The sequence below is a fragment of the Apodemus sylvaticus genome, chromosome 9 (assembly GCF_947179515.1).
Source record: "Apodemus sylvaticus chromosome 9, mApoSyl1.1, whole genome shotgun sequence".
In the NCBI taxonomy this organism is placed as follows: Eukaryota; Metazoa; Chordata; class Mammalia; order Rodentia; family Muridae; genus Apodemus; species Apodemus sylvaticus.
Window position 1 is genome coordinate 38,566,815 of NC_067480.1, and position 12,360 is coordinate 38,579,174.

The following is a 12,360-nucleotide window of genomic DNA, read 5'->3' on the forward strand; positions in this document are numbered from 1 at the left end:
TGTAAAAGAAAGCCTCAAAATTCTGGGAAGTAGCTGGCTCTGGTGAAACATGCCTGTTTTTTCAACAATAGGAGCTCAAGGCTAGCCTCAGTCACTTAATGAGTTCTAGGTCAACCTAGGTTGTATGAGACCTGTCTCACGAAAAAAAACAAAACAAAACAAAACAAAACTCCAAATCTATAAAGCGATCCTTCAGTCAGCATTCCATTAAAACATCATGCAGTTTTAGGCTAGAGAGATGATGGCTCAGTATCTGAGAGCCCTGGCTGCTCTTCTAGAGAATCCGGGTTCAATTCCCAACACTGATACAGTGGCTCGCACTATCTGTAACTCCAAGTCCGAAAGATCCAACATCTTCTGGCTTCAGTGGGCACCAAGTGGTACACAAGTGGTCATGCATTCAGGGGAAAATACTCATATACATAAAACCAATAAACTTTAAAGTATCGTTCAGGCCAGGCGGTGGTGGCACATGCCTTTAATCCCAGCACTTGGGAGGCAGAGGCAGGCGGATTTCTGAGTTTGAGGCCAGCCTGGTCTACAGAGTGAGTTTCAGGTTCCAGGACAGCCGGAGCTACACAGAGAAACCCTGTCTTGAAAAACCAATATATATAAATCATTCGGTCTAACTCCTAAATTTTTACAGATAACTAAGTAAGAGAATAATCTAAGATGTGAAACGACCTGTGTAGTCAGTCACACAACATATTAGAACCTTAATTTTTTTTCTTTTTTTTGAGACAGGGGTCTCTCCTTGTAGACCCGGTTCTCCTGGAATTCTCTCTGTAGACCAGGCTGGCCTCAAACTCACAGAGATTCCCCTTCATCTGCTTCTCAATTGCTGGGGTTAAAGGTATATGCCACTCTGCCCTGGTCTTCGTAACTCTTTTTGAGACAAAGTCTCTATAGCCCTGGCTGTCCTAGAACTCACTCTGAGGACCAGAATGGCCTTGAACTTAGAGATCTGCCTGCCTCTGCCCCCCAAGTGCTGCGATTGTACAGCACCACACCTAGCAGTAACCCCAAGGAGGGTACGAGAGTCCCTCCACCATTCTCGGTGGAGAACGTACCTTCCCTGGTTGAAGCCCTAGAGAGGGCGCCCTAAAGGGGTAGAGGAGTGAGGGGCACAGGAGAGAAACAGCTATGATAGTTTTAGCCCTAGCTAAGAGCCCTCTGGGTGGAAGAAGGGTCCCTAAGAGCTCCTTCAGGGACAAAAAGCATCTCTTCTTCCAGGTGTGGATACCCTCTTTGGAATCTATATGGTTTAAAACTGCTGTATGAAGACCAGAGGCCAAAGTAATGGATCACTCTTAAATTCCTTGGCTCCTCAGACCACAGTGGGCTGAGGGTGACCTGAGATCGTGGCTTCCACCTTGTAGGCACAGGACTCTAGTTGGTTTGGGGATTGGAAGAAGACAGAATTACCTTCTCTGTTCCTGTGTCCAGGAACCTCAACATGTCCTGGAACATGGGAAACCTGAGAACAGAGCCCAGGCTCCAAAAACAGTTTCCCAAGCCAGCCTTAAAAAGCTGCTTTACCTCTTTTTTCTTGTCCCCTGTCTAACCTGTCCCCACTCAAGAGCAGTGTTTTAACTTGTATCTATATGGGGTACGCTCAAGAGTGCCAGCAGCACCTCGGGGAAGCCACAGCGTTTGAGACCTGAGCTTCATGGAGGAGAGTGAAGAGCAGAAAGATTGTCTGTCCTGACAGGGTCCTTCAGTGACACAACTGCAATAGATGGAAGGCCTCTCTACAACCGGTGCAGAGTTCACCAACTCTCCCCTCAGAAAGGGCCTTCTCCAGAAGGCATGTTGAAAGAAGGCCTGGGATCAGTGAGGGACACCGACGATCTTTCTCTCCACTCCATCATCTTCCGGGTCCCCTACATCCCGCCAAACAACTTTCTTTTCTTCCTGTTGTCTTGCTTTTCCCAGCCCATGCCTGACTCTTTCCTTTCCTTTCTTCCTAGCTCACTCCTTTCTTTCTCACCAGCCTCTCTGCTCCCTCAAGTCAAGCTTTTTGTGTTCTCTTCTTAACCTTCTCCTCCTCCTCTTTCTCCACCGCCCTTTCCTGCCATTCCTCTCCTTTATCTCCACTAATTCCCAACAGCCCTGGCTCTCAGCCCCTTTACGGATGTTGAGTCTACAGGCCAGGAGAGAGGGTACTTTCATGTAGACACTCAGTCACATGCCTCTCCTTTCAGCCTCATTTCCCCCTGTTTCCTAGGAGACTGACTAAACAAAGTGCCCAAAGAATGTGTTAGCACCTAAGCGTTCCAGGGCCTGGTGTTCCCGCTGGTGTCTGAAAGGAAGGATGGTTACAACGAATGCAGGTGCAGTGGGGCAAGAAGCAGCAGAGGGTTTGGGAGAGGGGGCACCAGCAAGGACACAAAGGATAAAATTCTAAAAGTAAGAAAGATTGGGTCAGTCGGGCATGGTGGTAATCTTAACATGTGGGAGGTGCAAACAGAAGGATCAGGTGTTCAACAATCATCCTTGGTTATATAGGAAGTTAGAGGGTGGCCTGGGTTCGGGGTGGGGGAAGATTAGCACATATACATATATTTGGGATCTTGTACTTTCAAGTAGCTTTCTATGACCCTCAGAGTTTGGAAATGTCAACACCGTGTGCCAATGACATTATAGTAGGAAGTCAGGGTATCTCAAATTTCTTTCTGAGAGGCAGGAAGGGAGAGAGATGTTTTGTCTATGTTCTCACTCCTGAAAAGGGATGTGGCTAACCTGTTTCATATAAAGTGAATAGGACAGCTCTGCTCACAGGTCATAGCCCTTAGAATGTTAGAACTTGAAGGCTCTCTCAAGACCAGACACTTAAGCCCAGATCAATTATCTCCAGGAGAGTGTTTTAGAATTTGCCAGATTACAATTTCCAAGGATGAGGAGAGCATATTTAGTGGGCACCCTAATAAGCAGTCCTGGCACAAAAGCAACCCTGGGGAGTCCTAAATCCTATTACAGATCAAACGGTTGTCTGTGGCCTTAAAGTCCCATGGTATACAACCTGCTAGTGTACCAAGAACTTGCCTTGGCTTGTTAAGCAGGCAAAAAAACCAACAAAACAAAACAACCCAGAGCACAGAATAAACTCAAACCCCGACTCTTTCCAAGGTTGTCTTAAAATTCTCTCTTTATTACCAGAAGTTCAGATGTCTCATGAGTTTTGGACAACCCTCATGTGGTAACCCTCAACAATCTGTTAATGCATCTTCATTGATGAGAATCTATTCTCATTCTGCCTCCTGTCTTACTGGGGTGGATTCACCTCCGAGAGGTAGCCAGGATCAGCGCCAGGGTCAGCACTCATGGCCCCGTACAGCTAAGAGGTTTCTCTATAAAAGGATGATTGACACAGCCGGGAAGATGGCTTTTAAGAGTCAGAGAGGGTAAACTGAAGAGAAACTGCTAGAGGGAGGGAGCTCTGTGGAGCCTCGGGGTAGAAAAAGGAGCCTAGTTTAACCTAATACAGGTATGCATCTGTAGGGCTGAGTGGAGACTCAGGCAGGTCTCAGCTTGGCCAGAGGTTGCTCAGGGCCCTTACCGTGGGAAGGGTAGTATCCTGTGTCTGTGAGCGTCGCCTCCAGAGCTCCGCAATGCTCTCCGTCCGCTGAGAATGAGGAGACTCCTTTTCTCCTTTGCACTTGACCACTTCCACCCTTGACTGCAGTTTGCTGCTGTAACTGGCAGAGTTACAGCCAGAGAGGAGGAGTGAGGTGGAGAGAGGTGTGAGCGCTTTCTTAGGTCCAGCCTATCCAACTCTTAAAGGCCCAGGGCACTGGTCAGCAGGAGGAGTTGTGGGGGTGGGGTGGCAGAAAAGGCTTAAGGGAATGGATTGAGTTGATAGCAACACATCTCCAGGGAGAAGGAGCCTGGCTGCCTTTTATCTAGATGCCTCCCCACCTGGACCCCTTACTGACCCCAATCCCACAATTGTTCTCAAAGTGAAAGCCAAGCCCCATTGTCTGCCTAGTGCAGTGCTTTGTGAATCACTGCTGTTCATTCTGCTCAGAGGCTGTGTGGAATACCGCTGTTTTTGCCCTCATTTCAGCTGGCTGCTCTCCATGGTGTCGCTTTCCACCAGCTTGCTCCTGTGTTTTTGCATCTTGCCTCGAAAGGGCAATCACTCTCTGAGTCTTTAAAAATACAGGAGCTGAGCAAGACAGGGAGAAGGGAAGAAATAGCAGTTTGAAGGGGCAGTGTTGTTGCACTCATGTAAGACAGCTTGTGTATATATGGTGGGTGCTTGCTTTTTTTTTTTTTTTTTTTTCTTGAGACAGAATTTCTTGTGATCCAGACTAACCTTGAATTTGATTTGTTTTTAAACTTGATTTGTAGCTGGGGATGACCTTACAGATCCTCCGGCCTCCACCTCTTGAGCACTGACACTCAGGTGTGTACCACTGTGCCCAGTTTAAATGGTGATGAGGAGGAGACCCAGATCTGTGTGTATGGTGGTCAAGCAGTTTGCCAACTGAGCCACATCCTCAGCCCCCTCCCCGCCCCCCCCACCATAATGTCCTCTTTCCTCTTGTAATGATTTGTTCAGTACCAGGATATTTATTTTTGAGGTTGGAGTCTTGCTATGTAGCTCAGCTGGCCTTGAACTCAAAACCCCGCTCCCTCATCATTCTGGCCACACATAATAAAGGTATTAGGTAGAGATGAAGCAAGCTCACAATATTCAGATCAGATTAGGGAAGGCCATACCCATGCTCCCATTGTATCTTTCTTCCCAAGTACCTTTCTGTTTTATACTTAAAAATCAATGTTAAGTGGTTAAGAGCACTGACTGCTGGTCTTCCATAGGTCCTGAGTTCAATTCCTAGCAACCACATGGTGACTCACAACCATCTGTAATAGGATCAGATGCCCTCTTCTGGTGTGTCTGAAGAGAGCAATAGTGTACTCATACATGAAATAAATAAATCTTTAAAAAAAATTCCAACTTTGTAACAACAACAACAACAGAGCAAAGTGGCGAGAGAGGACACTCATAAAGGAACGAGCTCCTTCCAAGGGGAGATGACTAGGAAGCTGGCACAGAAACCAAGATGGAGGAAAGGGAACCAGATTAGGAGAGGAAAAGGGGTGTTGTTATGACCCCATACTTTGCAAATAAAAACCAAAGTACTAGAAGTTTCTACAGTACTCTAGTCTATGTGCTGGCAGTAAGGACAACCTGCCCTCGTCCACTCCCAAGCACAGCTGGGTTCGGCTTTTGCTTTGCCTTGGGAGGACTGTGAAGTGTGGCTTTCCTAACCCACTGGACGGCAGTTAGGGCAGTTATGGGCGTAGGGCACGGCAGTGGAACTCCTGGGAGGTTCTGCTCCAGTGGTGTATTTTAGTCACAAGCCCAGAGGGAACTAGCTTTGTGAGATGGACATGACTTTGAGTGTGTTGAGTTCTGGCTGCCTCTTAGAGTTCCCTCAAATACCTCTCAACAGCCCAATAGTCTGCCATTAGAGGTTATTGATAGCTAAATCTTAAGTTCCATTAAAATAAAATCCTCTAAGTGATGACTATAAGAGCCAGGATGGAGATTACTTTAGGAAGACATTGTGGTAGAATGAATGCATTGCCGGGCTTGATCTATTTTTAGTCTTGAGTACTAATGGGGGGGGGTGTCCTTCATTAAAAACTAATTTTCTGTCATACATTTTCTGTAGGTCTATATTGCTTCTATTATATTTTACAATGAAAGGGATTTAAATCTCTGCAATTAATTTTGTGAGGTGGGAGTATCCTTATGTTGCTCAGGCTGGTCTTGATTTGTGGCTTCAGTAGATAATCCCCCAGCACTCCATCTTAGCCTCAAAAAAAAAAAAAAAAGCTAGGACTATGTACATGTGAACCACCATGCTTACAAGCCCTGAAGTCTTAGTAGTTTTACTTAATTAACCCAGAGAGAATAGGTTGATTATCTGTTTGTTTGTTTGTTTGTCTGAGAGCAGATTTGCTGTCTTTTTTTTTTTAAAGATAGGACCAATGATAATGTAGTCAGTTGCTCTTGAACTTAATATGTAGCTTTGAATTCCAGAACCTTCTGGATGGTATTATAGACTTGTACCACTTTCCTTCTTCGAGCAGACTTTGGTGGCAGAAAGCACAGTCCAAAGGGAAGGTAGGCATTAAAAGGGAAACCATTCCTGGGGAGCAGGAAGACTAGGGACATCAAATTATAAGCCATCAATTTCAGATTTGACTTAGCAGAGATCCCATCCCCACTTGCCTGACAACATAATCTCCTTTTTCAATCTACCTCTTCCACCTGATTCCCCTTCTTACTCAGGACTAGACACCCTCTTCCTCTTTCTCAGTAACTCATTGACCTTAGATTTTCTGAGAGAGAGCAGGTCTCAAATACTTGTCTCTGCATTCTTACCAACCCACCACTACTCCTCAGCTTGTGTTCTGATTTGGGTGTAGAGTCTGAGAGAGATTTCACAAGATTAGTTTGGTTCCCAAAAATACTTGGGAAGGGGCTTAGCAAGATGGCTCAGTGGGGAAAGGCAAGGACATGCTCCCAGGTCCGACCACTTGAGTTTGATACCCAAGATCCACATCATGGGAGGAGAGAGCTAACTTATAAAGTTGACTTCTAACTTCCACACACTCAAGTGCACACACACACACACACACACACACACACACACACACACACACACACTGGATAAATGTAAAATAAATAAATAGAATTGTTGAAGCTCCTGGAGAGAACACAGGAATTTGAATAGATCCAAGAGGCAGCAGACAAGGCTTTGGCACAGGAACTGTTCATCTGCTTTGGTAATTCATATGTCTGCAAAGATCCTGGCCCTTCCCCCACTGTTTTCTATTATTAACAGATCCAGAAACATGATCAGGGCAGCAGCAGCAGAGGGACTCTCTGGGAACCATGCCCAGGAAAGGCCTAGAAGCCCTAAATTGAAATAAAGTAGCAGGTGCCATAGGGAGACCCAAACATGGTACTGTGTCTTCCCAGTCATGTCTTCCCAGATGCCCTTCTTGGCACAAACTCTTCGGCTGCTTAGGACATTCAGGTTGGGGAATTTGAGGCCCCTTCCCCAGCCTACTTAACTGAACTCAGATTTCTAAAATAAAGTATCTTTTTGTACTTAAATGATAACTCAAGATATTAGATTGCAGGGCCGGGGAGATGGCTCAGTCAAACATGAGCTCATGAGGCAAACATGAGGACCCGAGTTTAGAGCCACAGAATCCACAAAAAAATGTCTGGTACTAAGAAACAGTTGTGGAGGTGGGGATAGAATGATCTCTGGGTCTTTCTGGCCAGTGAGTCTATCCAAATCAGTGAGCTCTTATCAATGAGGGACCCTGTTCAAAAAAGGTGGAATCTCGGAGATGGCACAAGTGTAAACATTTGCCACAAAAGCCTGTTGACCTGAGTTTGAATCCCCAGAGCTCCTGCATAACTTGGTAGGGTAGTGAGTATTTAATTCTAGTGCCCAATGGTGAGATGAGAGGTGGAGAGAGGAAAATCCCCAGAAGTTCATGGCCAGCTCACACACACACACACACACACACACACACACACACACACACACAAGGTCTGGGGAAGATTGAGGGTCCATCTGAGTAATCACCGTGGGACTTCCTGTAGAACTGAAAGCCAGTCTACATAATTTCAGAAGACCAGAGAATGTATAACCACACCTCCGCTCCAAAAAAACCTATGCCTCAGTTTTATCATTTTATTAAGTAGTGGGCGAGAAGTTGTTAAGAGTGTAAAAACCAATTCCAGAGAGCCAGATCATAGCTGGGAAAAGAAATGGTATATGCTACAATATTCCAAACTTATTCAAAACTTCAAAAAAAGACATAAGCATACATATGTGCTATTTTTATGAGAGTCCTGTCTACAAAAAGATTAAAAGTTAAAGAAACCTGGAACTAAAAAGGCTAATTACATTTTTATTCAAGATTACTTTTGGCTGTTCTCATAAATTTTTAGAATCAACTTATCAATTTTCACAATAATAAACCTAGTGTAACTTAGGACTGAGTTGAAGGGGCAAGGTCAACTTGAACTAACGAGCATCCTAATGCTATGCTCCCCCACCCACAGGGCTGATGCGCATTTTCTTTCACTCATGATCTCTTTTTTTGTTTTGTTTTTTGTATTTGGTTTTTTCGAGACAGGGTTTCTTGTGTAGCCCTGGCTGTCCTGGAACTCACTCTGTAGACCAGGCTGGCCTTGAACTCAGAAATCTGCCTGCCTCTGCCTCCCAGAGTGCTGGGATTACAGGCGTGTGCCACCACCGCCCGGTTCATGTTCCCTTTCTTTTTTTTTTTTTTTTTTTTTTAACAGAGCTGAGGACCGAACCCAGGGCCTTGCGCTTGCTAGGCAAGCGCTCTACCACTGAGCTAAATCCCCAACCCTCATGTTCCCTTTTAAAAAAATTTTAAAATAATTTATTTTTATTTTACATGTATTGGTGTTTTTCCTACATGTATGTCTGTGTGAGGGTGTTGGATCCCTGGAACTGAGTTCCAGCTGTGAGATGCCATATGGGTACCGGAAATTGATCCCAGGTCCTAGGGAAGGGCAGCTAGTGCTCGTAACTGCCAAGCCATTTCTCCAAGCTTCAACTCATCTTTCTTTCTTTTTTTTATTGATTTCTTTATTTATATAAGTACACTGTAGTTGTCTTCAGACACACCAGAAGAGGACATCGGATCCCATTATAGATAGTTGTGAGCCACCATGTGGTTGGTGGGAATTGAACTCAGGACCTCTGGAAGAGCAGTCAGTGCTCATAACCTCTGAGCCACCTCTTCAGCCCTCAACTCATCTTTCAAAGAAATGTTCACTTTTCGGTGTAAAGACTATGTCATTTGAAGTCCTTGTAGGTATAATTTGTTTTCTTTCTTTTTATTTAAAAAACTTAAATTTATCATTTTAAATTATGTATAATATTTTAATTATGTGGAACATTCGATCCCTTGGAACTTGAGCTAAGGATGGTTGTCAGCTGATGTGTGCGTGTGGGAGTAGAATGCAGGTTCTCTGCTGGTGGTGTATGTCTTTAATTTCAGCATTTGGGAGGCAAGGGTAGGTGGATCTCTGCAAGATTGAGGCCAGCTTGGTCTATATAGCTAGTTACAGGACAACTAGGGCTACACCATGAAACCATTTCCGAAAGCATGCACACACATAATAACATTTTTACTTTATGGGTATGAATGTTCTGCCTGCATGTTTGTGTGTGCGTGGTGCCTCAGGATGTCAGTTCTCCTGGAGCTGGAGTTACAGATGGTTGTGGGACACCACATGGGCGCTGGGAATCAAACCAAGGTCATTTGAAAGAACAGCCAGAGCTCTTAACTACTGAGCTATCTCTCCATCCTGCAACAAATACTCTTACCTGTTGAACCATCTCGGTAACTTCATTTATTTGAGATATGGTTGCCTGTATTTGAAGATGGCCTCAAATTACCTATGTAGTCTAGAATAACTGGGAATTTCTGATTCTCCTGCCTTTATTCCTTGTAAACTAGGATTACAGGCATGTGCCACCACTTCCAGTTTCTTGTATGTATAGTTTTTGTAGCCAGAACTTTTCTAAGAAGTTATGTTATGCATGTGAATGTTATGTATTACCAACTGCCAGTGCCTCAGATTACTGCTTGTCTTCTTGGTCACGGCACAGTACAGTATTCTGACCGACAGTGGTGTCTAGTATGTATGTATGCCTGTATGTATTCTGTATGTATACCATGTTCATGTGTTCTAGGAGGTGCCCCCCTTTTTAATCCACACTAGTTGGGAACTGATAATGGAGGCATGAGACTGGATATCCTAGTTTCTTTCCTCATCTCTCCCCTCAGGAAGAATAACTTTTTTTCTTTCAAGTCAGGGACTCATGTAACAGAGATGGACCTATGAGCTCATGGAGCTCTGACGCCACCTCCTTAGTGTTGGGAATCACAGGCATGCGCTTGGCTTATGGAAAATGATTTCAGCATCTTCTTGAGAGATTTGCTGTAGGGTTTTTGTTGATGCTTTTTATGAAGTTATGAAGATTAGCCTTTGTAGGTACTAAAGATGTCGCTGAACTTCTGAACCTCCAGCCAGCACTTCCTGAATGCTTAATTTATAGCTATGTGTAACTCCAGATTATAGTACTTTTTTTTTTTTTTCTGAGACAGGGTTTCTCTGTATAGCCCTGGCTGTCCTGGAACTCACCCTGTAGACCAGGCTGGCCTCTGCCTCCCAGTGTGCGCCACCACCGCCCTCTATAGTACTATTTTTGAGGTAGGGTCTCATTATATATCCCAAGCTGGCTTTGAACTCAGATCTGCCCACCTCTGCCTCCTGAGTGCTGAGATTGAAGGCATGTGCTACCGTTGAATTTAGAACAATCATTGATAGGTATTATGTGTTGTGTTCATCTAGATGATTGTTTTGCTTCTGCTGTGAACCACATTGACTGGCTTCCACATACAGAAATCAACCTAGTATTTTTGCAATGAACTTGTTAATCTGATACATTTTAAAACTTATTTTATTTTTTTGTTTTTTTTTTTTTTCTTAGATAGGGTTCTTCTGTATAACAAACCTGGCTGTCTTGGAACTCACTTTGTTGACCAGGCTGGTTTTGGACACACCTGCTTCTGCCTCCCGAGAGCTAGTATTAAAGGTGTGTACCACCAAGCCGGTCCATATTTTTACTCATTGCTAGATTTGATTATTTTGTCTGCAAATTTCTTTCCTGTGGTGCTAAGGCCTGAAATATGCGCTCTATCAGTGAGATGTACCCCTTGCTCTTTTATTTTTAAAATTTTATTCATGTATATGAGTGATTTGCTTGTATGTGTTTCTGCAGAGGCCAGAAATAGGTGTCAGAGCACCCTGGAAACAGAGCTACACACACTTCGGTGCTGGGAATCATATTCAAGTCCTCTTGAAGCACAGCCAATGTTCTTACTCACTCTGTAGACCAGGCTGGCCTCGAACTCAGAAATCCACCTGCCTCTCCCTCCCAAGTGCTGGGAGGGCGTGCCACCACTCCCGGCTACAGCCAATGTTCTTAACCAAAGAGCCATCTTCCCAGCCTTACTGTTCAGTTTTTGAAACAGGGTTTCATTCTGTAATCTACAACCTATGAAGACATGGCTGGCCTTGAACTCACAGCATTCCTTGTCTCAGCTCCCAATGGCCATTATAGGTATGAGACACTGTACCCAGTTTCCTAGTTTCATTTTAAGAGACTGGTCCTTATTTCTGGGTACAGTAGTAGCACATGCCTAAAAAACTGGCATCTGGGAAGCTGGAAAAGTTGAATCACAAATTGGGGACTAGACTGTGATAAATGTGATCCTTTGACTTGTCTGTCTACATTCATGGCACAAGCTGGCCTTGAACTCATAGAGATCCACCTGCTTCTTCTTTTTGGGTGCCGAGATTAAAAATATGTGCTACTCCCAACCCCCTAGCAATATTGCACTGTGGCTGGCCTGGAACTATGACTATGCATGCTAACTGGCCTCAACCTCAGAGCGATTCACCTGGCTCTGCCCTCTGAATGCTCTAAGCTTCTATCATAGTTTTGAGACAGGGTCTCACTGAACCAAAGACTGCTTCTTTGGCTAGATTGATTGGCCACAAGCCTCTGGTATTTTCCGGTCTCTGTGCCCGTCTGTGCTAGGTTACAGGTGTGCTGAAATGCCCAGTTTTTGTTTGTTTGGGTAACAGAGAATTTGAACTCAGGTCTCCACACATTTGCATGCTCAGTGAGACACATCTCCAGCCCCTTCATGGTTCTTGGTAACAGTTTTGTCCTTCTTTCCTGACTTTTGAGCAGCAGCAATAGCAAGCAAGGAGATCCTGTATGCACAGAAAAGCCCTCTCTGAAGCCTGCAAATGGCTCTCCTTGCCCTACCCCACCACTGGAGCAATACATGCTCTATAAAGTCTTTAACGAAGTTGGAAATGGGCTCACTGTGTTCTATGAAGTCAGACATGAGATCAACTCTGAAAATGTCCTCTAACTGTTACAGCTCATAATAAATAAATAAATAAATAAAGGCACAACCTCTTTACTTACAGAAATCTCTCCTACTCACAGGCACAGAAGCCAGGAATGAGGTTCTGCCTGTGCAAGAGACACTTTATCAGGTAAGGGCCACTGTCCTAGACATCCAAAGAGCTTTCATGATCAGCTATAGCCTTTTAGCCACCTAAAAATCTATCCACAAAGGAACCACCATTGTCCTCTTAGCAGGATAGTCTCTGTGTAAGCAGTCAGGGTAGAGGCAGGTCTAACAATGATCACCAGATTAAAGTACCTAGATATTTCTATACTGATGGAATAAACTCTC